The sequence below is a fragment of the Ambystoma mexicanum genome, chromosome 4q, assembly GCF_040938575.1.
Source record: "Ambystoma mexicanum isolate Mex_15411 chromosome 4q, UKY_AmexF1_1, whole genome shotgun sequence".
Taxonomy (NCBI): domain Eukaryota; kingdom Metazoa; phylum Chordata; class Amphibia; order Caudata; family Ambystomatidae; genus Ambystoma; species Ambystoma mexicanum.
This window is the reverse complement of record NC_090928.1, coordinates 633,594,338-633,619,498: the sequence shown is the minus strand read 5'-3', so window position 1 is coordinate 633,619,498 and position 25,161 is coordinate 633,594,338. Positions and strand designations below refer to the sequence as shown.

At 45.5% G+C, this 25,161-nt stretch overlaps 1 protein-coding gene across 2 annotated transcripts in view; it reads right to left on the bottom strand.

Annotated features, from left to right (window-relative positions):
- The window catches only part of VPS54 (VPS54 subunit of GARP complex), a 2,536,401-nt gene that overhangs the window by 1,480,825 nt on the left and 1,030,415 nt on the right, over window positions 1-25,161 (bottom strand). The gene's annotated exons all lie outside the window — the stretch shown is intronic.

Here is a 25,161-nt window from a genome sequence, read left to right as displayed (position 1 = left end):
CGCACCTTTGTTAAATCACATTTACACAATATTTTACAAAGCTACATATCTTTAATTAATATGCCATTTTGTTTAATTAAAACATATAGCAAGTAAAATAAATTGTTGCCAAATTTACTCTGATCATGAAGTGCTGGTGTTTTACTACAAGCTATGTCCCCCATCTTGTTCTGTGCTGGGAAGAGAAATTAATAGTTACTCACCGTAGTGACTAACATACTCCTAGTCCATTGTCCCCTTTCCTCCATACTGCATGGGCGTCCCTCGCTAGGGACGGGAGACGGAACCTTTTTAACCAGAAAAAACATTCTTCCCCTTTAAATTTAGAAGCATGCAGGGGCGCGGCCCTGGGAGTATGCACTCCCCTGACTCCGCCCATCTGCGTCACTACTCAGTCCCCACCAACGCGTCTACAATATTAACATTGTCTAATGACAGTAGTATTATTAGAGGTGGGGGGCATGGTGGGACGTATGGAGGAAAGGGAACTATGGACTAGCAGTATGATCGTTACTACGGTAAGTAACTATTAATTATTCCTACATCCCATCCACTTTCCTCCATACTGCATGGGCAATTACAACTGAATGTAGCCCAAGGGTGGAGAGGTGGCCATTCTTAAGAAAACAAGTTCCTTAGAACCACCTGTCCGAAAGCCGTGTCTGACTTGGGGCCGGCGTCCAAACAGTAGTGCTTGCAGAAAGCCGAAAGGGTGGCCGCCCTGCTGATGACCTGCCACGGGACCGGACTCTGGAAAGCGACGGCCGTGGCCCTGGCTCTGGCAGCTTGGGCATGCATGTTAGCTGGAAGTGGTTTGTGCTGCCCTTCATAAGCCTCCTTGATGGCCGAAACCATCTACCTTGCTATAGAAGCCTTGAATGCGCGATGTCCTGGCCTTGACCCCCCCCCGGAAGGTGACAAATGGGGTGTCCGACTTGCAGAAGCTCTTGGTCCTGACCCTTTGAGCATCATCCTTAGGATCAGCAAAAAACATAGATAGCACCATTTCCTCATTTAGCTGGAAAGAAGAGACTACTTTAAATAGAAACGCAGGGTGCGTTCTCAGGATCACCTTAGCTTTGTGAAAAGTAGTATAGGGTTCTGAAGCCACCAGTGCCTGGATCTCGCTGACTCTAGGAACAGACGTGAGACCCACCAAAAGAGCTGTTTTAATGGTGACCAATCTGATGTCCGTGGGCACCATTGGTTCAAAAGGTTTGTGCGCATCAAGTACGCGCTCTAAGTAGCGCTGTTTGCTGGCATCGAACTCGGACCCTGTGCGAGGACGCCGTGACTTCACCTCATTGTTTTCTTTTCTTGTACTTTACCTGGATTCAAAGGGTATTCATATATTCTATCATCACAAAGACTAACTACAAACAGCATTTATATCTGTTATATTTACCTCTTTTTAGGTGGCCCCGCCCCCTACTTCCCAGAAGTCCATATGAGCAGAGCATCGCGCGCATCAAGTTCGCGCTCTAAGGAGCGCTCTAAGTAGCGCGATTTGCTGGCATGGTGGCCGTGACTGACAGAAAGCAAACCTATTAAATTGATTTACCCACCCTCGCACGCTCTATCTGCCCTACTTGGGGGATGTTAATGGGAGAACTGGGAACAACCCTTTTAATATATTAACCAAACTTCCTTTTTTTTTTCTCTCTTGCTCACACTGCTCCCATTTTTGGTTGCTATTTAAAGGCTGCAATTTGACGACATACATTTTGCAAAATTTTAACCATCTGACAAAACCAATAAACACCTGTTCTCTAAGGGCCCCTCACATATAAGAGATGGCAAGCGGCTTGCGTAGTGGGCGGCACGATGAGATTACAACAGTCCCACTATCATCGACTAGCATATCTGTCACGGGAGAACATCCTACATTGAACCCGCAACGTTGGAGGAACTCGAGCCGAGCACTTCTAATGTAATTACGGACCACATGAGGCTTACGTCACATGTCGCCATAATTCATGTTAGTGATCCGTCTAAAACCGCTATCTCTGTTCTATCGGAATCTTATTCATGTGGAAATGCTAACAGCCCTGAAGCTCGGAGAGCAATCGAAGACTTTCGCAGCTGCTCTGAATCGTCAGCTGATGACATATGACAAAGAATATCATGACAGCAGGATGAAGAAAATTGCGGCTCTAGACGATCAAGTGAGCCGCTCCATAGGATTGCTAACGCCTTTGGTATTTGGCTCCAAGAAAACTAAAATGCCATTACCATCGCAATCTCCGAGAGATCCTAGGTGGGACATGAAAACAAACAAAGACCCAGTAGAAGTAATAAATGAAGAACTTCCACCACCGCATTTAACTTTTTCCCCTGAATCAGCAGATGCGCATATTAAGGCTTCCCAGACGGAATTCTTTGGGGGGGGATCTAGCACAATAGATGACAACTAACAGCATTCTCCCAGAAAGTTTCCGGTGATCATTAAAATATTGGATCTCCTTGATAAAGGGCACGATTTGACTCACCTGGAACTAAAGGAAATTAAAGCAACGCTTCAGTACATATGTTCCAAGATGGATAGAATGGAAGGATTCACCATGGCAGCCAATACCCTAAGAAATTTTAAGGAAGCCTCTTCGCTGAACCAGAAGTCATCAATACCCCAGGACCATCAGGATAAAAACATACAATGCAGCCTAGAGACACCTCAACCACATAATTACGCTCCATTATCCATCTCACCCACATCTAAGCACTGCAATTGCAAAAAGGAATTGAAAGAACTCAACTCAAAGCATCAGCAGAGGAGATCAATACTACAATTGCCTACCAACTCTCGAAATTAGCTCAGCCAAATGATCGTCCCAATAGTCCTTCAGCCTTGCTGAAAGTATTGGACCAGCTGAAGCAAGAGGAAAAGGAAAAAGAAGCTCCACCAAACGAAGACAATTCCTTTTTTATGTTGCGGCGCGCTAAAAAATTACATCTAAGAGCAGTAAAAAGATATGCAAAAAGACGCAAAGATGCGCTGCTAAAAGGAATTAAGAACAAGGCTGACTTTAATAAACTGCAAGGACGGACCTTAGGTGCACCGAATGGAGAATTAGTAATAGAAATTATGGACGAAGATCACATAGACCTACGACAACTAACAAAAGAAAGCCAGGAGGCTTTAATATCGACACCAAAGATCAAATCGAATGAATCACTAACAAAAAAAAAACAAATGAATAAAAATAAAGATTTGGTAATAACCAACTACCCTAATCGAAAGGACAATCCCTCCCTCAAAATGTCTCAAGCAGCAATGGAGAAACAAAAAGATTCCCATAAAAGCAAGATACCCGATCCCCAAGGACCTTTCCTACCGAATAGACAGAAAATCAATTTAGATAACTATTTTCCTATATTCGGCAGAAGCTGTACCAACAGAACAGTAACGGACAACACTCCCACCGAGGAAAGCCTCCCACCAAAGTCGCCCACAAGGAAATCTTACAGTGAAGCATGTCTCTATGATTCAAAGGGAAAAACTGCGAATCAAAAAGGGATGGAGTCGCTTGACCAAAGAAGTTCAATTGTAGTGAACGGAGGAGGAAAAACAAGAAACTTAGCCAATGTTCCTTCTCTGCTACACAATGAGAAAGAGATGGCAAAATTGAAAAATAGCATCACACCATCTCAATCTGTCGTTGAAATTAAGCGTACATCAATACATGGTCCAGCCTTGAGTAAGTCCATTCCAGAAGCTGAAACTTCGCACGCCCCACTTGACAATAACCGGGTATTAATACATGGGCCAGCACTGAGTAAATCCATACCAGCAGTCCAAACTAAAACGGATCTTACGACCAATCATCAGGAAACTTTGTAAATATTGAGGAAAGCACTATACGATGAATCAATTAATGTGGAAACGATGTCAAAGGTTTTTCCATCTAGCCTGGCCACCACGGTAGGTATTGACTCTACGAAAACATTACTACCGAAAGGACCAGTAGTGGACACAGACTCAGCAAATGACAAACAAGTCGAAACCAAAAAAGCATTCATCATCGGCCTTGAAGGTAACCATACATCTTTGGGGGACAACCGTATCAATCGATCATTCCTACATGAGCTACTCACGCAAATACTGCAACTAAGGATGCTCAAATCGGAGGACATTCTAAGAGTTTCATTAGCAATAAAAAATAACTACAGGGCCATATGCTATCTCAGCTCTGAAGCTGTAATGGCATTTTTATGGTTCAGCAGAAATGCAATAAAAGAAAAGAAGAATTTATCACATATGCAATCCCTTGGGTTGAAGGGACCAGAGTGACTCAAGGATACGTCCAGAACCAACAAGGTGGTGTAGATTGTGCAATCCAGGAACTATTAAACATAGCAGCAAATACGAATGGCATACCCTGGCTCGGACCAATGTTGAACTCAATATTCAAAGGGAAAGATATGCCGACCAAATCATAGCCACACAATGGCGACAAACTAAGAGTTCTTTCATGGAATTCATGCAGATATCCTAATCTAATGAAATGGCATGCAACGTTAACAGACAATGATCGACTAGCCATTATATTACTGCAAGAATCGATGAAAATGGACAAATTCACTTTGCCCAGATATACCACGCATTGCTCTCCTGCCAATAGAATCAACCAAGGTCGCCCATCTGGAGGCCTCGTAATTACTGTGGACAACTCTTTAAAGTTCAATTCAAAGATCATATGGGAATGCGGAGGTCTTTTGGGTATACTGTTGAATACAAATATACCCAAGCATCCCCTGGTAATCATAATTACTTTATACTGGAACCCGGCAACCACGACAATCAAAGCTATATTAGATGAGGTGGACAATTGCCTTGAAACTACAACAAAAGATTACCAAGCTGCAGAATTAATATTGGGTGGGGACTTTAACTCTGATTGCAGGAAGCTCTATGTAGTGGAAGGAAGAAAACCAAATGTATTGTCTAGGTGCAGAGGAAAGAAGTGGAGAAAATTCCTTAGCGATTGGGATATGGATATGGTTGAGACTGAGCATACCAATACCAGGAGCACATGGATAAGGGGGCCAAAAAGTTTGACGATTGATTTTATATTCATAACACAATCTTTTAATAATAACAACACCATTAATAATTAAAGAAATAGTATACGGTGACCATGCTCAATTTCTCACCAATTTGAAACTGACTGTCCGTCGCTGGAAACCGATCCTTCCGTTGCATTGGCAGAATTAGATCGACCTCTACTATCTGTTAGGTGGAGCCAGGACCTATGCAATCGCTTTGTCAAACATGTAGCATGACAAATTGAAAAGCTACATCAGGAAAAAGGAAAATCAATAACAGACATGGCGAACTCCCAATCGGAAATAATAAAAGCTGCCTTAGCACATCTTAGTAAAAATCAATTAGATAACATTTACACCCATATGATCCCACTTGAAAAGCATTGAAGCGGGAAAAAAACAAAGCCCTGAGGCAACTGAGAAATATCACAACAACTGCAGAAAACCATCAGATATCGCGCAACTGGATTCTGAGTGCATACAAACAGGATCTCAAAAATGCACGGATATTAAGGCACAACGAGGAAAATTGCACATTAATAAGAGCCATAACAGATCATGAAAACGCGGGGCGTGGCTAACCGCCATGTAGGAGAGACGTGTTCGGCGCAGCTCCGCTCGATACGATTATGGATCCGCCGCCAACCATCGCTTAACTTGACTGCAGTCATCCGAAAAACGAACACAGGTCGTGTGAAGGTGTGACCCGCCTGCTGTCGAAGTTTGGGAACCTCACGTCCCTCTGTTGGCCCGCACCAGCGAAAAGAAACAGAACGCCATGCGAGGGCAGGAAATGGCGGCCATGATGATCCCTGGCCCAGCGCTATAGCGGAGCCCTGTGATCGACCCCAGAGGAGCTCACCAGGGATCTGCCTTAGTGGAACTCGGACTGAAGCGGCGGCGGTGGCCTAAGCTGAGATTCACGCTCCAGCGTCCCGAAGAAGCGCGGAAAGGAGTCGGAGGGGGGGGCACCTGGAGCGGCCTTAACTGCACCCCTGCTGGGCCCGGAGCGAAGAGCCTTGCGGCAGGATTGGGCCCGACCGCCCTGCCGAGCGGCCCATTGATACTGCCCGGACAGCACACAACCCCCCCTCACAAAGCATCTCACGCCGGCGTCAGTGAACCGTATAGTGCCCTGGCGGATCCCGCGGACAGGACATGTCCACTAAGGGCGCCCGTAGCAAACACCGCCAAACCACCATGGAGTCCTTCGCGGCCGCTGGAGCGACCGAACCCAGGGAGGCTTCAGCCCCTGGGGAGGCGTCGGGCTCCGAGAGGCCCGAGCCGGCCAACTCCCAACTGCTAGAGGCCATCAAGACACTCCAGAAAACCATGGAGGACAAAATAGACGCGGTCGCCATCGACCTGAACTTATTGAGGCAGGATGTGCGCTCTATCACCGGCAGAACGGACGCTCTTGAGATCCAAGTCCGGGACAACACAGACGCCAAAACTCAACTCTTAAAGGATGTGGACATTTTGGCGCAAAGAGTGAAAAATCTGGAAGACAGGGCCGAGGAAGCTGAAGGAAGGGCCCGCAGGAATAACATCAGAATCATCGGCCTGCCCGAGGGTATCGAGGGCAGCGACCCCACCAACTACATCGAGAACCTGCTCATACAGGAAATTGGGGCTGGGAAACTGTCGCAGGGCTTCACCATAGAAAGAGCCCATCGCTCCCTAGCCAGGAGGCCGCCACCGGGGAGCCCATCCAGACCCATAATAGCCAAAGTCCTCAACTACAGGGACAGGGAGGCCATTTTGGCCTTTACTAGGATGGGCGGTTCCATACAGAGGGACGCCGCGAAGATTGCAATTTACCCCGACTACACCTTGCAGGTTCAAAGGAGCAGAGCCCAGTTCCACCACACCAAGGCAAGACTCAAGGAGGCAGGCCTGCGCTACCTACTCCTCTACCCGGCCAGACTCAAGGTCCTGCACAACAATAAGGCACGTTTATTTGACACTCCCGCAGAGGCCTGCGAATGGTTGGACAGTGAACAGATCCCAGACATTGAACGGAGGCAGCGCGGGCCCTAGCCGCCTGTAACAAAGGGACTTCTTCTCACCACTTACTGGCTGCAGTAGCCGATTGTACACTAATATGCCAGTAAGAGTGGCGACACTGATGGTACCAGAGCCGCGCTGGTCGTGGCGCACCTCCTGATAACACCCTCGGAGGTAGCCCCTCTCCTATCCCCAGGATAATTTGGGTGAGCTCACCCGCCCGTAGGGCACCGGAAGACCTCGGTCTGATGGGGCAGAAACGGGGATGTCAGAGCAAGGGCAACCTCGCTAGACGTGTTGTGTTTGAAGTTGTGTTTGTAGTTAAGTTAGACGTTGTTTTTCATGGGGGTTTGAACCCCAAGTTGGGATCACAGTTTGAATCGGACATAAACCGGACCGGGACCAAGCGCAGCGGAATTGCTACCAGGACGACCAAGTTCACCGAACACCTCAACCTCAGGCTTCCCACAGCAACACGACCACACCTAGACTATGGCTGAGAGGATCAGAGTCATGTCCTGGAACGTCAGGGGACTAAACAGTTACATCAAACAGCGCCGCGTTCACGCCTACATGAAGCGCCACAGAGTCGGAATCGCTCTCCTTCAGGAGACCCACTTATGTGGCCCTAAGCTTGCAGCGCTAGCTAAGGTCTGGCGAGGCACCCTAGTGGGTTCCTCCTACTCCACCTACTCCAGAGGAGTCTTGATATGGATTGCCCCCTCTGTCCCAGTCAAGCTGATCCACACCAAGACGGACAATGAAGGTAGGACGGCCCTAATTCAGGGCACCATAGAGGGGCGTGACGTTCGCCTGATTTGTACTTATGCCCCGAATCATGATGCCACTGTTTTCTTTCGTTCGTTGTACGCCCGGCTGTCCCCGAGTAACAAATGTATAACGATATGGGGAGGCGACAACAACTGTACCTTAAACCCTCGCATAGATAGATCGGATGGCAAGCATGGCGATCCCTCCCCACCCGCCAAGATACTGAACGCCCTCACACAGCAATATGCCCTGAAAGACCTGTGGAGAGCGCAAAACCCCGAAATCAGAGGCTACTCCTTCTACTCTCCCCCACATAAGGTCCACACCAGGATAGACTGCCTGTTCATTAGCGAAGAGCACGTGGCTGGGTTTGAAGATACGCAGTATCTGGCCAGGGTGCTTTCAGACCACTCCCCACTGATGACCTCTTGGGTGACCACAGCCACCCGGCCCCCCATCCCGACGTGGAAATTAAGAAGCGAAGCGCTATTAGATAAAGCCTTCAATGAACAAATCAGGGAGGGCTCCATACACTACTGGCAAACCAACATTGATAGCGTCAGATACTTGGGCACAGCATGGGAAGCCTACAAGGTGGTAACTAGAGGGGAAATGATAGCCGCGGCCGGAGGGGCCTTGAAATCCATCACGACCCTGCTAGAGCACGCTGAGACCGAACTCCAAGACCTCGAAGCCACCCCGTCCCCTGATCATGCCCACCTGCAGAAAATGATTGAACTTAAACAAACATGCCTAACACACTGGGAGACGCTGGGGAGGCTCAGCTATGCCAAATTCACGGAAAGGAACCCGGGAAACTCCTTGCATGGCTTTATAAACGAGAAACCCCCAGACACCCCATATGCTCCATCTGTAATACAGACGGCTTGACCCTTCACACGCAAGTGGGTATTAACGCAGAGTTTAAGCAATATTACCAAACCCTTTACTCTGATCCAGCCCAGCCCCCAGACCACGCGATCGAAGATGCCCTGGACGCCATCAGGCTCCCTCGCCTGGAGGACCATTTGGCAGATTCCCTCGGAGGCCCCGTCACCCCAGAAGAGGTCGCAGCCACCATTAGGGCACTGCCCTCCGGTAAAACGCCGGGACCGGACGGTCTCCCGGGCGAATTTTATAAGACCTATGAGGACATACTGGCCCCCCTACTGTCCAAAGTATATAACGAGGCGTATGAAACAGGTCACCTCCCCGACTCCATGACCGAAGCTACCATCATCCCCTTACTTAAGCCCGGCAAGGAAAGCTCTGACTGCGGCTCATATCGCCCCTTATCCATGCTGAATGTAGACAATAAGATCCTTACCGCACTACTGGCCAGAAGGCTGCGTACAGCCGTCCCGTACCTTATACACCAAGATCAGACAGGCTACATGCAGGGCCGCTCCATGTCTGAGAACCTGCGAAGGCTGCATCATGTGATACACAGCACAAACGGCATGCCCGGTAAATATGCAGTTGTGTCCCTAGACGCCTCTAAGGCCTTTGATTCGGTCCGATGGACATGGCTCTATGCCACCCTTGACAAGATGGGGGTCGGAACGGCTTTCTTGAATTGGGTCAAACTCATTTACACTAATCCCACAGCCAGAGTGCGAACCAACAACACCTATTCGGAAAAATGGAGTCTGGCCAGGGGCACCCGGCAAGGGTGCCCCCTATCCCCTTTCCTCTACATCCTGGTGATTGAACCAGTGGCGGCATACCTCAGGCAGGAGTATGGAGACGGGGGGATAGTGGTAAATGGAGTGAACCACCTTGTCTCCATGTATGCGGATGACATGCTCCTCTACCTAAGGGATCCCGAATTTCTTCTCCCCTACATTCTCGAAACCCTAGATGGGTTCCACAGATGCACCGGGATCCAGATTAACCACGGCAAGTCTTGCCTATTCCCCCTGGCTGCACTTAGTGGAACCGAGAAAGAACACCTCCCCCCTCTGGCCCTGAAGTGGGAACCCACCACGTTCAAATATCTGGGCGTCGCGATCCACCGGGACCCCGAGGCCGAACACGCATTAAACACGGGCAGGGCTAAGGAGGGACTGGCTAAATCAATTGACCTATGGTGTAAATTGCCCCTCTCAATGGCTGGCAGGGCGGGACTCCTCAAAATGGTTGCTCTCCCGCGTCTTCTACATTTCTTCACTAATGTCCCCTACAACATCCCCCAACGTTTCTTCAAAGACCTGAGCAAACTATGTAGGAAACTCCTATGGCGGGAGGGGAGGCACAGAGTTGCCCTAGACGTAACTCAAAGACCGTACGAGAGGGGAGGCCTGAAGACCCCTAACTTTGAGCTCTACTACATAGCGGCCCAGCTTAAGCACGTGATCCAGTGGATGGCCGATGATGCCACGACGGACAAACGCCTATTGCAGCCCCCAGACGCACCTTGGTTGCTTAGGGACCTCCTCTGGATCAGACCAATACCTAAAACGCTGGATGCATACCTCATCCGCCTAGGCATTCAGATCTGGAGTCGGGCCTGCAAATCGGTGGGGTTGACCGACCCCTACTCCCCACAAATCCCTATAGCCGCCATCATGTCCACTAGACCGGAGGACCGGAAGGCGATCCGGAATATGTGGGAACCCTCCGGTGTTGCCACCCTGGGCGATCTGATAGACGACCAGGGCACTCACACATTTTCCGAACTGCACGAGTTGACTGGGGTTCCACTGGGTCAGTTCCTTTTGCATGGGGCGGTGATGGACAGGCTTAGGAAGCGATGGCCGGAAGCGGAATCCCAATGCGCCGGACACGAGTCCATTGAGAATTTGGTGGGCGTTGCAGAGGGGGGACATGAAACCTCTAGGCTTTATGAGATCCTAATTGACAACACCACACATAACAAACTCACATGCAGGGGTAAATGGGAAGCCGAGCTAAACACGCTATTCGGAGACACGGAGTGGGAAACAATAACACATTACCATAAAAAAGTCTCCAGGAATGCCCGATTCCAGCTTATCCAATTTTACATCATCCACAGGGCCTACCTTACCCCTGCTGTCATCTCGAGATTCAATGGTGCCGGCGTAGTTCCGTGCCCCAAGTGCCAAGAACCCGCGGCTTCACTGACCCACATGTTTTGGGCCTGCCCGGATATACAAACCTTCTGGTCGCAAATTCAGACCAGGTTGGCGGAGGAGGACATAACGCTAGACGTGCAATCCCCTAAGGCATGTCTATTGGGCTCATACCCGCGAGGCAAAAAAAACAAACCCCTCAATAGGCTCAAGGACTTGATGTACATCCTCGCAAAAAGGCGCATCGCAATGGCCTGGAAGTGCCCCAGGGCCCCTAGACTTGTGACATGGTGGGAAGACCTCCGTAGGTGGTCTATGGCTGAAACCGGGGCCTGGGAGCTGGCACAGCGACAGCAGAAGACAGGTGACTCGGAAGACCTCTTGCAATGGATAGCCCTCACGACAGCCCTGTTCCGTCCTAAAGAAGTCAGTACCTCAGGTGAGGACCCGGACAGCCCGGGCTCACCCTAACACCAATGGCAGACCGCGCAACCCCGGTCCGGGTTCGCATGGGGGGAGGAGGGAATGGGAAGTTATTGTGGATATATAACTGATTGCTATGTGGAGGATGCTGTTTGTATAAGTTTTTTTTGAAAAATCAATAAATATATTTAAAAAAAAAAAAAAACAGATCATGAAAACGCGCATGATATGGCGCATAATCAAAAGCAATAGCAAACAAACTCCATTAGCCATGCCAAACTGTATATTAGAACAGGTATGGCAGGATTTTATTACTGTGAAATTTCAGCTCCCGCTCAAATTCATAAATGTCCCACAAATAGTACTTGATTATAATGAGATCTGTCGCCTCGATTGGTCGAAAGACGACATCAAGTGGGCCATTTCCAAACTCACCTACTCTAAAGCAGCAGGCCTGGATGGTTTTCCATCATGCTTGTACAAGGCATATGATTGCGGGAGCCAAAAAGAAAACCTCGAACCCCGTCTACATCGCCCTGATCGATATGACATCGGCATTTGATAATGTTGTGCGGAACCTGCTCTGGAAGAAATTGTCCGATATGGGAATTCCAAAGGTGCTCCTGTATTGGTTTATAAAATTACACTCTAACACCTCCTATAAAATAAAAATAACGGCAGAAGGAAGAATTACTGAGCAATTTAGTGCATTTGTGGGCCTAAAACAAGGATGCAACCTTGCAGCAACCTTTTTTAATCTATACCTTTCAGACCTTGACAGGAAATGGCATGAGCAAAACCTATTCTCTGTGAAGGTCGGTGCTATCCAATTAAAATGGATCGTATTCGCTGACAATATTACAATCTTCGACCCACTGCCAGCAGGACTTCAATTAAAATTACAGCTATTTGAAGAATTTGCTATGGATCACAATCTAGTTCCAAATCCTGCAAAAACAGCCATAATGAAATTCAGTCCCAGGCAAATAAAAGGAAGATATGAGTGGAAGATTTTGGAAACCACAATACCCTGCATTAAAAATACGATCTATCTGGGTAGACCACTTCTATCGCAATTGAAAATGATACATGCAAGATATTGCACATTTTCACTAATTCCACTCATCGATTTTTTAACACTCAAAATCGAAAGCGTAATAGTCTACGCATTGGACATATGCCTATGTGATATGTGTGCGATCCTAGATCAATTACAGGGCACTCTGTTGAAGTCTGCTATGCACCTTCCAATGTCTCTGCCTAATGCTATACTATGCCACAAACTAGGACCAGTGGCTCTATCTGGTCGATGGAAATGGAGACTAGTCACAAATTACGCAAAAATATACTTTCCTCAAAAGAACTCCTTGTATGTGGATATGAAAAAAAACCTGGAACTGACCAATTCTGTTTCAATTGCCCATCATCATTCCAGAATCCGGGCAATATTGAATGAATTACACATCACGGTTGACGATGTGTACTATCGTCCAGGCTATGCAAAGAAAAAATTATTTGAAATGGATTGGTATATTACTATAGAACAAATTGCCAAGGAATATAATGCATACATTAAGTAAGGTATTCCTCGATATGACTACATTCACCTATTTCCTTGTAAGCGCACGAGAGAAGCATTCTTACGTTATAAATTCAATTTACATTACACAAAAGAAAGGACTGTAAATTGGAAGGAAAAAGGGAACAAAAGCACTAGCACCAATTGTCGTTTTCCCTCATGTACCGAACCTAATGAAACTATGAAACACTTGATTTTATACTGCCCTCATTTTAAGACCATTAGAACGAAATTACTGATGTAATTTGTAGATATACAATATGAAGATTGTAAAAAAATTTTGAGGGCAAGAATGATGCAAGGATTCCACAAACCATTAATTTATGCATTGGTAAGTTTGTGTAAATTTATAGAGAAAGAACTTGCAATCTATATTAATGATTAAAACCCTGTTGATGAGAAGATATTTTAAGTAATGTGGTTTAGGAAACTTTGCAATCCTTTTATAAGCCATTTGTAATTTGATTTTAATTGGTGAATATTTACATATGTAATTTGCAATCACTCTTGGACCTAAGCACCTCGAGGGATAAGAAAGAAATAACTGGTACTTAGGTCGAATGAAGATCGGGAACTATGGATAGTCTGTAGGTAGAGTGAAAAAAAAAGTTGTTGGGTTTTATTGGACCATAATGGAATGTAATGAAATTTAATATGTGTTTTATTAAGTTTTAACTGATTTGTAAATCGGAATACAAAATACGAAACACGGGGTGTGGTTTCTTGATGGGCGGGTAGAGCCTGGTGAGGCCCGCCAGATATCGTTTGACCGCCGGGTTGAAGGAGAAGACTTCCTCCTCCGAATTCCTGTATGCACCTATGGCTAACCAAGTAGGTGCAGAACATGTCAATTTGCACCCCTGAGTGCACAAGGTGTGCAGAGAAGGAGAGCACATCGTCCAATGTGCAAGTATGGGGTTGATCTCCTTAGAGTCCGCCCAGTGACAGAACCTAGTCCATTTACTCTTGTCCTAGTAGCCTTGCTCCTAGCACCCTGGATGATGTCTAGGTTAACCTGAGACCGGTGCAGATGCTTCAGTGTGACCTGCTCAGGAACCACACTGCGAGGGCTCATTTCTGTGGAGCGGGGTCGAGGACCCTGCCCCTCTCTACTGTGAGAGAAGGTGAGCTGGGTCAAGCAGCAGGTGAATGGGAGGCCTGTCCGAGAGGCTGAGGAGCTCCATGAAGCAAGGTCTCGCGGCCACCAACGAGCTATCAGAATGAGGCAGAGGTGAATGATTCTCTGATCTCGCAGATCACCCTGTGGACAAGGGGTGAAGGAGGGCATGCATACGCTGTCATGCCATTACATTGTATTTGGAAAGCGTCGCCTAGGGAGCCGAGGCCCTATCCCTGCCAGGACGCGAACTGCAGGCCCTTCCTATTGGCCCAGAAGGCAAAGACATCCACCTGAGGGTGCCCCCATCTGCTGAAGATCCCAAGCAGGACCCAATCGTTCAATTGCCATTCGTAATTGTCCGCTCCCAGTCTGCTGAGCCTATCCGCTTCCAGGTTGGATTCCCCCGGGAGGTGAATGGCAGTCAGTTAGATGCTGTTCTCCAGGGCCCATTCCCACAGCGGAGGGGACCTGGTGCCACCCTGCTTGTTGATATAGTACATGCTGATGGAGTTAACCATCTAGATGATTACTACCTTGCCCCCAATGAGGGGGAGGAACGCTTTGAGAGCTAGCCAGATAGCTTTCAGCTCCTGCCAATTTATATGAGACTCCTGCCCCTGAAGGGACCAGACTCCATGGACGCTGGTTGTCCAGCGTGGCCCCCACAGCCTTCCAGGGAGGAATCTGTGGTGATGGTGACCTGCGGGCAGCTTGCAGGAAGGGCTTACCGTCCGTAGGTTGCAGTCCCTGGACCACCATCTGAGGTCCGGGTGGAGAGAAGGAGGAATGCTGACAAGCTCCGCTTGGAAGCCTTGCTCCTGATTACATGAGGCTGTGAAGGCTGTGAAGTGCAGCTGTAATCTCCTCATCTTGAGTCTCATGTGGGGGTACAGCCCGTAGGACTGCTGGCAGGATACCCAATAGATGCTGGTACCACCAGACCTAGGTCACCTCTCGGCTGAGGAAGTGACTTGCGGCCCTCTTGATGGCTATGATCTTGTCCTCCGAACTCTCTCTGAGCTTGTGTCCCATATGAGGCCCAGAAAGGTCAAGCTCCAAGTAGGATGCAGCTCAGACTTCATGAGGTTGATAGAAAATCCCAGCTCGTGGAGTGTGATCACAAGAGCGGAGGAAGTGTGATGAACCGCCTCCAGAGATCTCGCCCTGATGAGCCAGTCGTCCAGGTACGGGTAAACGTGGTGGCCATGAGCCCTGAGCCCTGAGCCCTGAGAAGGGCCGCCACTGCATTAATCAAATCTGGTAAATACCCTGGGTGCTGAGTTTAGGCCGAAGGGTATAACCTTGTATTGGAAATGGCAGCCCATGATCCTGAACCATAGAAAGAAGTGATGAGGTTGCCAAATCGGGTCATGTGGATAAGCGTCCTTCAGATCCAGGGAGCACATCCAGTCTCCCCTACACAGTGTCTCTGCAATGAGTGCTGGCGTAACCATCTTGAATTTTTGAAGAGGGAGGGAGAGGTTGAGGGTGGAGAGGTCCAACACAACTCTCAGGCCAGCCTGGTTCTTCTTTTGTATTGTGAAAATTCTGGAGTAGAAGCCCAAACCTCGCTGGGAGGTTGGGAATTCTTCCACTGCCTGGCTCTCGATGAGCGAACGTACGAACTTCCCCCAACAGAGTTGTTATCTCAATCTGTGGGAGTGGAGGGGAGGAGGGATGAATCGGTAAACGGAACCCTGTGGACACTAGGGATAGGATCCAGGGGGTCAGTTAACTTCTGACGTCAAAACTGTGCGTGGGGGTCGGACATAGGGAAGAGCCCATCGCAGGCTGGACACCTGCTGAAGCCCGCCGACGTCGACATGCGCCGAGGAGGAGCGTGGTGCCAGAGAACCGAGTACCTGATAAATAAAGGCAAAAGACAGAAGAAAGTATCCGGGTAAGAGCGCACGGTTTTACAAGGCCGAAGCCAAACCCAGGAGCGCTGGTGAAATCGTCCCGTTCCCATCTATGCAGAAAAGGGGACTGGGGAGTATAGACAGTGCGCGCCTCTAAATTTAAAGAGGAAGAAGGTTTTTTTCTGTTGAAAAAGGTTCCGTCTCCCATGTACTATGGAGGAAAGGGGACGGGACGTAGGAGTAATAGTCCAAAGATACTCATGTCGATTTAGGTGTCTAATTAGGCCCAATGGACCCAAGAGAGGGCTAACCGGAACCCCAAAGGGCACTGCCACACGAATCCGGGATCAGGCACAACAAAGTGGTTTGTGTATAAATAAACATGACAAGAGCGGAAGGGACTGGTGCAGCATAAATTGTAATTTAACCTAATCTTCCATTTTATACTGGTGCTGCTTCCATCTTTTGTCACTCGCCTGGTCTTTGCTTTCCTGCTTGGCTCTCACTCAGCCCTGCAACATTTACATCTCCCTCTGTGCTCCTTGCTAATAAGTCTTAGAGCCTGCTCGTCAGCTCTGGATTCAAAAGAAGTCATCCCTTATCAGTCGCTTTCACAAAGCCCTGTATTTTACAGCAAAGAATGCAAAATTTGCCATCTGTTCCTTTTCTGCCGGGCCAAAGCCACATCTTGTGAAGCAATCCTAGCTTTGCGAGGCAGCCAGAGCTTGGACTGGGTGAGGTCTTGGCAGCGTATGCATCTGTGAATGGTAACGAAGCAAGTGGCCTCATTGCTTGCGTACTATGGGGTGTTATCAAGATTGAATAAATGTGTGCTGCTGAGATCAGTAGATAACTCTCACGTATGTAATCTGGCCCCTCCGTGAGGATCTTTACTGTGATTTGCCTACTAAATCATTCTCACCTTGCAGATTTGGGAAGCCTGGTAAAAGGCCAGACAGACGGAAGATTTCTGGCCTCATCACATGTTTAAGACTATTCCATGCACATCATCCTTTAGGATGGGGAAGCGCCTGCGTGGGTCCTCCCACGCATCTGATAATTAAGAAGACGACGACTATTCCATGATGGGACTATCAGGGCGGCAAACGGGATCAACAGACAAAACTGATTCAAAGGTACTTTTAAAGGGGAGAAAACGCATGTCATGGGTAGAAAACAAATCTCAATATATTGATATAGGAAGGGCCACTGTAACCGTTTTCTTGGGTTGAGGCACCAGGTGCATCTCCTAGCTTTCCCCACTACTCCCTATGTGCGCGTTTGCTTTGTGAAGTCCTAAATCGCCTATAAAGTCCTTGCCTATGATGTACACAAACCGTGGTGAATCCACCAGGTTGCAGGTCAGTCTGTGGGCATTGGGGTGCAAGCTGGCTGAGTTCTTCCTGTCTCAGGTCTGCAGATATGGAGGGAGCCAAGTCTCATGGGCAACAGAATGTGGGTGGTTGTATGACAGAGGATTGTAAAGTTGGGCTTGTCCACCTCACAAGTTCTGGACACCTTCCTCGGCCAATCCTCCGCATCACCTTGTCACATACTCATACCACCTCCCACACTAGACTCCTCTCCAGATCAGACACTCACCTCTAACTCAATTCTTCTCATCACCTTCAACAAATGGCCTTCTCTACAAGTCCTTCACACTCCCGATGTAAAGTCACCACCTTTCTCTTTCCCAAAGGACTTCTTCCATCTCCAGATGTTATACGCCTCCTTTATCTTCACCACCTTCCACCTCCTAATATTAAATGGCTCTTTTCTATTCTCTGACCTCCTCCATCAATCGCCCATCTCCTTTTTAAATTAACCAAACACCTCCTTCAACTTGCCAGCCTCCTCCAACAAACTCCTAACCTCTTTGACTCTCAATGTATGAACAATGTCCCATAGCACCCTATCTGGAACATAGCGACACTCCCATCTATAACCACAGAGTAGTCACAAAAATGTCCCCAAAATATTCAGACATAAACTTGTTGAATTTATTCTGAAGAACAAGGTTACAAAAAGTTGTCACAATTCATATTTCAACAAATAATTGGTACAGTTCTGACAAGATATTTGTATGCAAAAAATTCAAAACAAATACCTTATTCTCATTATACATAGCGTATATTTTACCAAACAGTCATTGACATTCATCCTCGTACAAGTCCTACAAAACGCAATGTGTTTTGGGAGTATACCGTCGTCAGGCGCAGAGAACTAAAGTTCCTAGAATCAAACCAAAAATCACCTTCAGAAACAAATAAATGTGTATCCCCATCATCCAAAAAATTCATGATTATAAATATTCAAAAAACCAACTTGGTAATATATACACTGCATCAAAACTCCTTCAGGATCGAAGCCCATCAATCAGTTATAATGCACCTTGAACAATATTATCTTATGTAATCAGAGACTATTAAAGGAAATCTTCTTAAAAAGACAAAAAATTGCAGTAATGCACAAAGCCATAACTCCTTTCAACCTACGACCAAAAGTGCAAACAAAATTATTTTACCTGACTAAAACATTATTTGACCGTTGTCCTTTGTAATAATTGATGTTACAATCTGTATAAACAAGAAAACATACTAAGCAATAGAAAACAATTGTACTCATCCACTTAGCACAAACACCCCACCATACAGAGACTCTGTGAAAATTCTACAAATCTCACCTGGTGTTCAAACATAGTATAAATGTGCCACACACGGCTGAGCTGCAGCAAATATCCGATCCGTGCAAGCATTCTCCTTATCCGGAGAAAACGCTCCTGTGTAATAAATGACATCACTTCCAGTTAATCCGAACCACTACTTTTCAACACACTGTGAAACTGGCCTACTACCATCTTAGACATACCTACTTTATTAACTACACAAAATAAATCCTAAATCAAGTAAAGATAAAAAATGTAAAACATGATAAAGTCGAATTGAACAGCCTCCCAGCCGTGTCATCGCTTCCAGTAATCTAAATAGACCTTAAAACACAGGTCAAACTGTCCACAAATGATAAATACAAATTCAACAATGCTACCAATAAAACAAACCCTACAATCAAATATGGAAAGGAAACAGAAAAACGAATACTTATGGAAATACTAAACCACTAATCATCACAATTAATTAAATAACATACACAATTAACAATCATTCAAATCAAATTCCAAGTTCAATCCTCTGGGATTTAGAGCGGATAAAGTATGAAACCATTAAATGAACTGTTTCAGTAAACGTTGAATAACACCTCTCCTCTTCGGAAGTGACACTTGTTCTAAATCCACACATTGTAATTGTGCTGCAGTATAAATGCAGTTCAACAAAATGGGCTACTATGGGTGACCTCAAATTCTTCGTCTGTATTTGTGTGCAGTCCATCTTGTCTTGACTTTCCCATGAAGTTAAATCAACATAGAATGATGCACATGGCCATTTAATAGCATTCGAAGAATCACGTGTCGCACAGTCCCTTAATTTAATTTCCCTCCTAGTATATGGATGTTGACATGGGTAACATGTAAAAGTACACTTTTCTAGGTTTTCTGATGTTCTTTAGCACATTCAGCCCTAATAAGACTATTCCTAATACATAGATGGTTTCTGTATGCAAAAATAGGTTTAAAAATAAAATAGACTTGAATTCGCAGTATTCCATTTTAACATCTTATGTTTTTGAATAATTCTTTTATACGTGAACTCTAACAATATGGTCAGAAATAATGTGTTTTAATCTTAATTGACTGCACGGTAAACCTTGAATAGTATTTTTTAATTTTTTATTTTATTGTAAAAAAAACTACAGTTCAATAAATCAATATCAAACTTTTGTTACAATTATGCCTCATCCACATCACGTCATAATACCCAAGTCCTTAATCACAGTGATTATTTGTAGTGGTGATACTTATGGGTCCTTATTGATTAACCTGATGGTCTTTTTTATTTTTTTTTATTTTATGCAGGTAGCATGCATCAGACACCGGCTTTGTCATGGAGAATCATGTCTAGATAATCAATTAACCTACATGATAGCTTGATGTTTTGACCGGCACTTACATATGTCCACCATTCATTCATGTCGTGGGTCTGGGGTTTAAAGCTATTCAAGTGTAAGGTCTGCTGGCTAGTAGCAAATGTTTTAAGTACTCCGTTTCACCTGTTCCACAAAATCTGCATTTATTGTCCATGATGTCTTTGTTTCGTCTTATCCAGAGACTTTTTTGGTTGTTTAAGGCGTTTAGCCTAAATTTTAGGAATCTGTTCCTGTGGTAACGTGAAGGGCAGTCTAGTAGATATTTCGGTGGCTTATGCAGTTTGATTTCACCTGGGCCTGATGGTAGGGCAGTTTTAAGATCCATGCGTTTTTCGATGTTTGGAATCCAATCTCACTCTTCTAGTTTTTTTTTTTTTTTTTTTAGAGTATTGGGGGCGATTAATTAGCTCAAATCTGCTTATATTTGCAGCTTCCATAATGACGTCTAGTTTTTGTTTCCAGATTTGTATTAATTTGGATTGCATGTCATCATTTTCGATCTTGAAGATTTTATATGCAGATATCTTTTGGCCACAGTACATTTTACTCATGGTGGAGAGTGATTTCCAAATGACTGTCATGTAGAGCGAATTGAGTGCCAGTTCGTATCTCAAAGCTGATATCGGAATGTAATGGGGAAGCTTCAAAGCCCGTTTCCAGAAGATACCTTCCAGTCTTTGCCATAAGCGGTAGTCTAAGTTCCAACCTGCTTCAGTGCCAAACACTATAGTTGGAATGACCTTCTGTAGATAAAATGTCAGTATTGGTGCAATAGTAAATTTCCCATAGTCATGGTTAATCTTTGCTCCTTGTAGACCAAGTTTAATAATCCATGCTGTTTTGCAAACGGAGTTGTTAAACATCACTCTCAAGTATCTTATAGATGTTACGATACAGAGGTTGTCATTCGCAATTTTTCATTTACATTTTTTGTCTGCCCTGTTGAGCGTATGGCTGATACTCACGATTTTTGTTTTTTTGGTGTTTATCAGCAGCTCATTTGTTATCATGTACTCATTCAGTCGTGTCAGAAGGCGCTGTAATCCGATCTGTGTGTAGTCGGTTAGTACTACATCGTCTGCGTAGACAATACATTTGATTGGGGTGTCATTGATTTTAGGCGAGAAGCATGGTACAGAGTTTAACCATGCCGGCAGATCAGCTATGAAAATTTTAAATAGTTCTGCTTGTTTGACACCTTTGTGGGTTGTTACAGGTAAGCTCAGCTCGCCTTGTTGATTTAACCTGATCTGTTTCGTTGTGTTGGAGTGAAGTGCTTTTAGTGGTTCCAAGATTGTTAGAGGACATTCCACTTTTTTTAGCTTATACCACAAATTCTCCCGATTTATCGTATCAAAGGCTTGCCTCAAATCTATAAATGCAAAGAAGATTTTCCTCCTTGGACGCAGAGCCTCTCGTTTTAGGATGTTCAGTATAAGTAGGTTTACATCGACTCCAACCCCCTCTGTGAAGCCTGTTTGTCGAGTGTCGTGTATCCCTGACTTGGAGGCCCATGAGGAGAGTTGCTTTCGAAGGAAGGAACCAAAGATTTTCCCAGTTGTGTCGAGAAGGGCGATGGGGCGGTAGTTCGCCGGATCGTTTCTATCGCCCTTCTTGTAGATTGGTACCACAATCGCTTTTAACCAAGACTCGGGAATCTTCTTGCTTTCCGACACTATTATAAACAGAGATTCCGTGAACTTGGCCCAAAGATCTTTGTTTCTCTTCAACATGATGTTCGAAATTTGGTCGGGACCTGCTGCTCTTGAATTTTTTAGATTCTGAATTATTATTTCTATTTCATCACTTGTCGGAAGTATATCCCACTGTGGTGCTGAAACAGTTTCTTTAGCTTGAATGTCATCTGTGGGTTTTTTGTACACTTTCTCAAAGTACTCTGCCCATTTCGTACCATCAATTGGATTGGAGATCGTCGGTGCAACTTTTGTGTTGCCTTTGTTTAGAATTGCCCATATATCGCGCGTGTTTTTTGTCATCAGCAGTTTAAGCAGCAATTCAGCACGATTTTGTTCGATCATCACTGAGTGGGCCTTTAGCCAGTGTCGATATTCTTGACGTCTTGCTTTTACTTTGATCGCTATTTTTCCTGATGGTGACTTCATTTTCTTGATCTGTCGCAAGTCTTTCCTTAATTCCCTTTTTGTTTGTGCGATGACGTTGCTGAACAGGTGTTTATCTGAGTGACCAATTACTCTGGAGTTTACAATTTCCAGCTGGCGGACTGACAACAGGGGGACATAGTCCACGTTATTCTCACTGTTTAGAACAACTGTGAGTTTCCCAATTTGCGACCGATTGATCCTCAGGCGATTTCCTGCCGCATTTGATGTGACTTGTAAGTCGTGTTTGTCAGGAGGTTCCCCCCAGTCCGTCTCCAAAACTAGGCGGAGTAGATTGTGATCGCTCTGAGACATAGGTATTACATTTAGGGAAGCCACTTGGTCAAAAATGTGTCGGGAGCCCAAATATAGTCCAGTGTGTTTCGACTGTATGGACCTTGCCATGTTGGATTACAGGGCTGATCCCCTTTGGTTTTCCCATTAACCATGATGCAATTTCTTATTGCTAATGCATCAGACCAAAGCTTTCCTCTAGGTTCAACCTCATCCGACTTCTTGTGTTCTTCTTTGTGGTTTTATCATATTTGTACCAACTACAATTTAGGTCACCACATACCATTATCGATAGATTGTTATATTTCAATGATGTCTCATCAATTAGAGTTGTCACAGTACTGATGAAGCTATTTGAAGAGATCTTGGCAGGATTCCAGTATCCATTTATTAGGAGTAGGTGTTGTTTATGCAACATTGTTGTAGCTGTTATTTGGACCAGAGTGCCTTGGACAAAAGGATTCGGGTTTAGGGATTCCAGCGGCTTCAGCCAGTTGTGGATCTTCAATAAGGTAACCAACCCAGAAAATGGACGACCAGTCAAATTTTTCCCTGCAGAATTTAGGAATGTGACGAAGCCGCCTCGGGTCGGTGACTCACGTAGCCATGTTTCCTGTAGGCATACGGCAAGGATGTTGTCCATAGGCACCTCAAAGTTGTTAAATAGGTGGATGAAACCTCGGGTGTTCCAGGATAGCAAGATTTGGGGGAGCGGTTGTCGTCTTCAATCATTGTTATTGATGTTTTCCATTTGAGAGCCGGGTTCCTATCCGTGTTCGAGGGGGAGAGCTTTGGGTCTTGCTTTCATTGTGTTTAGCAACAGTGTAAGCCAATGATTTCCGCAGGGCTGCACGTTGAGTGTCCATTCCTTCCATCTTTGCACGAGCGGTATGCTCCAGGATATCGTGCTGATATTCATGTTCAGGTTCTAGAGTTAAATCAAAACCGAAAGTGAGTAGTTCTTCTGTTGCTCGCAATAGCATATTTTTCATCACTGAAGAGCCAATGTGTAGTAGTACTTGGTCAGATGTTAACTCGGTTGGATATTCTACGATCTTTATGTCGTCCGACGATATTGTCCGTAGAACTGGGATGCATGCAAATAATTTCATGACATTTGCTCTGTTTAAGTTGACGTCATTGTCGTTGGTTTGGATGTTTTGAAGTCGTAATTTCCAGAGCCGGTTATTGGATATTTGATTTTTGCTTGAGTGTACCCTGGATGTGTATCGGGTTTTGGTGTTTCTTTGATTATACGTCAATTTTGGGTTTAGTTTAGATGCTAATAGTGACAATGGTCTCTCGATTGAATTTGCCACATCTTTTTGTGGACCAGTCCCAGTTGGTTTTTTTCCGGGCAGTGTTTTTTGTTGTTTCCGATTGTCGGTGGACAATTTCGTTTGGATGCTCGCACTTTCTTTTGGGTAGCCTTTATTTGTTGGCTCAACTTGGTCGTCGACTTCTGCAGAGTATGTTGATAGATCGCATAAATCTATTTCCGAGGCTTCGTCACGACTGCCATTACTCGATTCGTCTGACTCAAGACGCCGACGTTTTGTTGACTGTTTGTTGGGCTCGTGATCATTTCCTTTGTCTGGATCTTGGACGAGCACGTCATTTGTCATCTGCTTGCTTGTTCCCATTCTGCGGTCAAACAAGCGTGGTTTTGATGGCGTTGTAAGATTCCTTATGAATTTTTTCACGTTTGGAAGTTTAGACTTTGTTTGTCTTTTTTTTTATTTCTTTAAGTGGTGCATTATTTTCTTTCCTTGCCGTTCTAAATGGCTTTTCGGTCATATAAATTGTTTTTGATGACCCACTGAATATGTCAAATGAACTCTTTGTGATAATGAAGGGCACTGTTGATGTTCAGTTCTCCGAGTTGCTCGTTGAGGCGAGGGGCATATGTGCTAACAAGTCGGGCAGTGACTTTCCAGCATCACTTTGCAAGATGTTATTTGCATTTGTGGTGGCTTCGATGGATTGTTGGTTGTTTGTTTCCAGACTCCTGACTTCAATTTTGTCTGAGTCGAGAGGCTGAAATCTTGCCTGATACTCAGGGTTGTCCATAGTCGTTGGCAGGGGATGGATGTCATGAGGTGGCAGCATTGATGGCCGTATGCTTTCTACTGTTGATGACGTGGTTGCCAAACTTTGCCCCTGATCCTTTGAAGTGTTGTTTCCTCTTTGTGGAGGCGTCGGTTTTGGCAAATTGTTTCACATCAAAAAGGCGTCACACGTCTGAGTTTTCTTTACTGCCTCTCCGGACTGATGGCGCATCCATTTCACTGCTTCCAGCAGACTTTCTATTAAGTTATCGTTTTGGCAATGATGTCATGCAGCTAAATCACCTAAGCGTTCCTGCCAGAGGACAGACAAATCTGCCTGTAGTTCTATTTGTTTCTGTAAAAAAACCTGTAAAAAATATTAGTTTTTCCATTTTGTTTGTTAGATTTATGAGCATTGCCCCTTGATCACTAATTGTCCCATTCAAGGATTCATATAGTTTGGTAAAGGGTAGTAAGACTGTTGAAGAGGCAGCTACAATATTATTGTGTAGTTGAGTTAAGGTGTCGACAGATAAGGTCACTTGTTGTGCTACTTGCACAAATGAGTTGTTTCCATTTGATGATTGTTGTGAGTGATCCAAATCAAACTGTTCATCCTGCAGTGAGGAGTTTTGTGCTTTTTTAGCATTTTCCTTGTTGGAGTTGTTGGAGTTTTTAGTACATGGAGTACTCACGTTTGTTGGTAATGGTGTGGACTCGGCAAACGCCGACTGATTTAGTTTTAGTTTCAATTCGATAATTCGCTGAAGGCGGCAAGCTCTTGCCATTGAGCTTACGTCCAT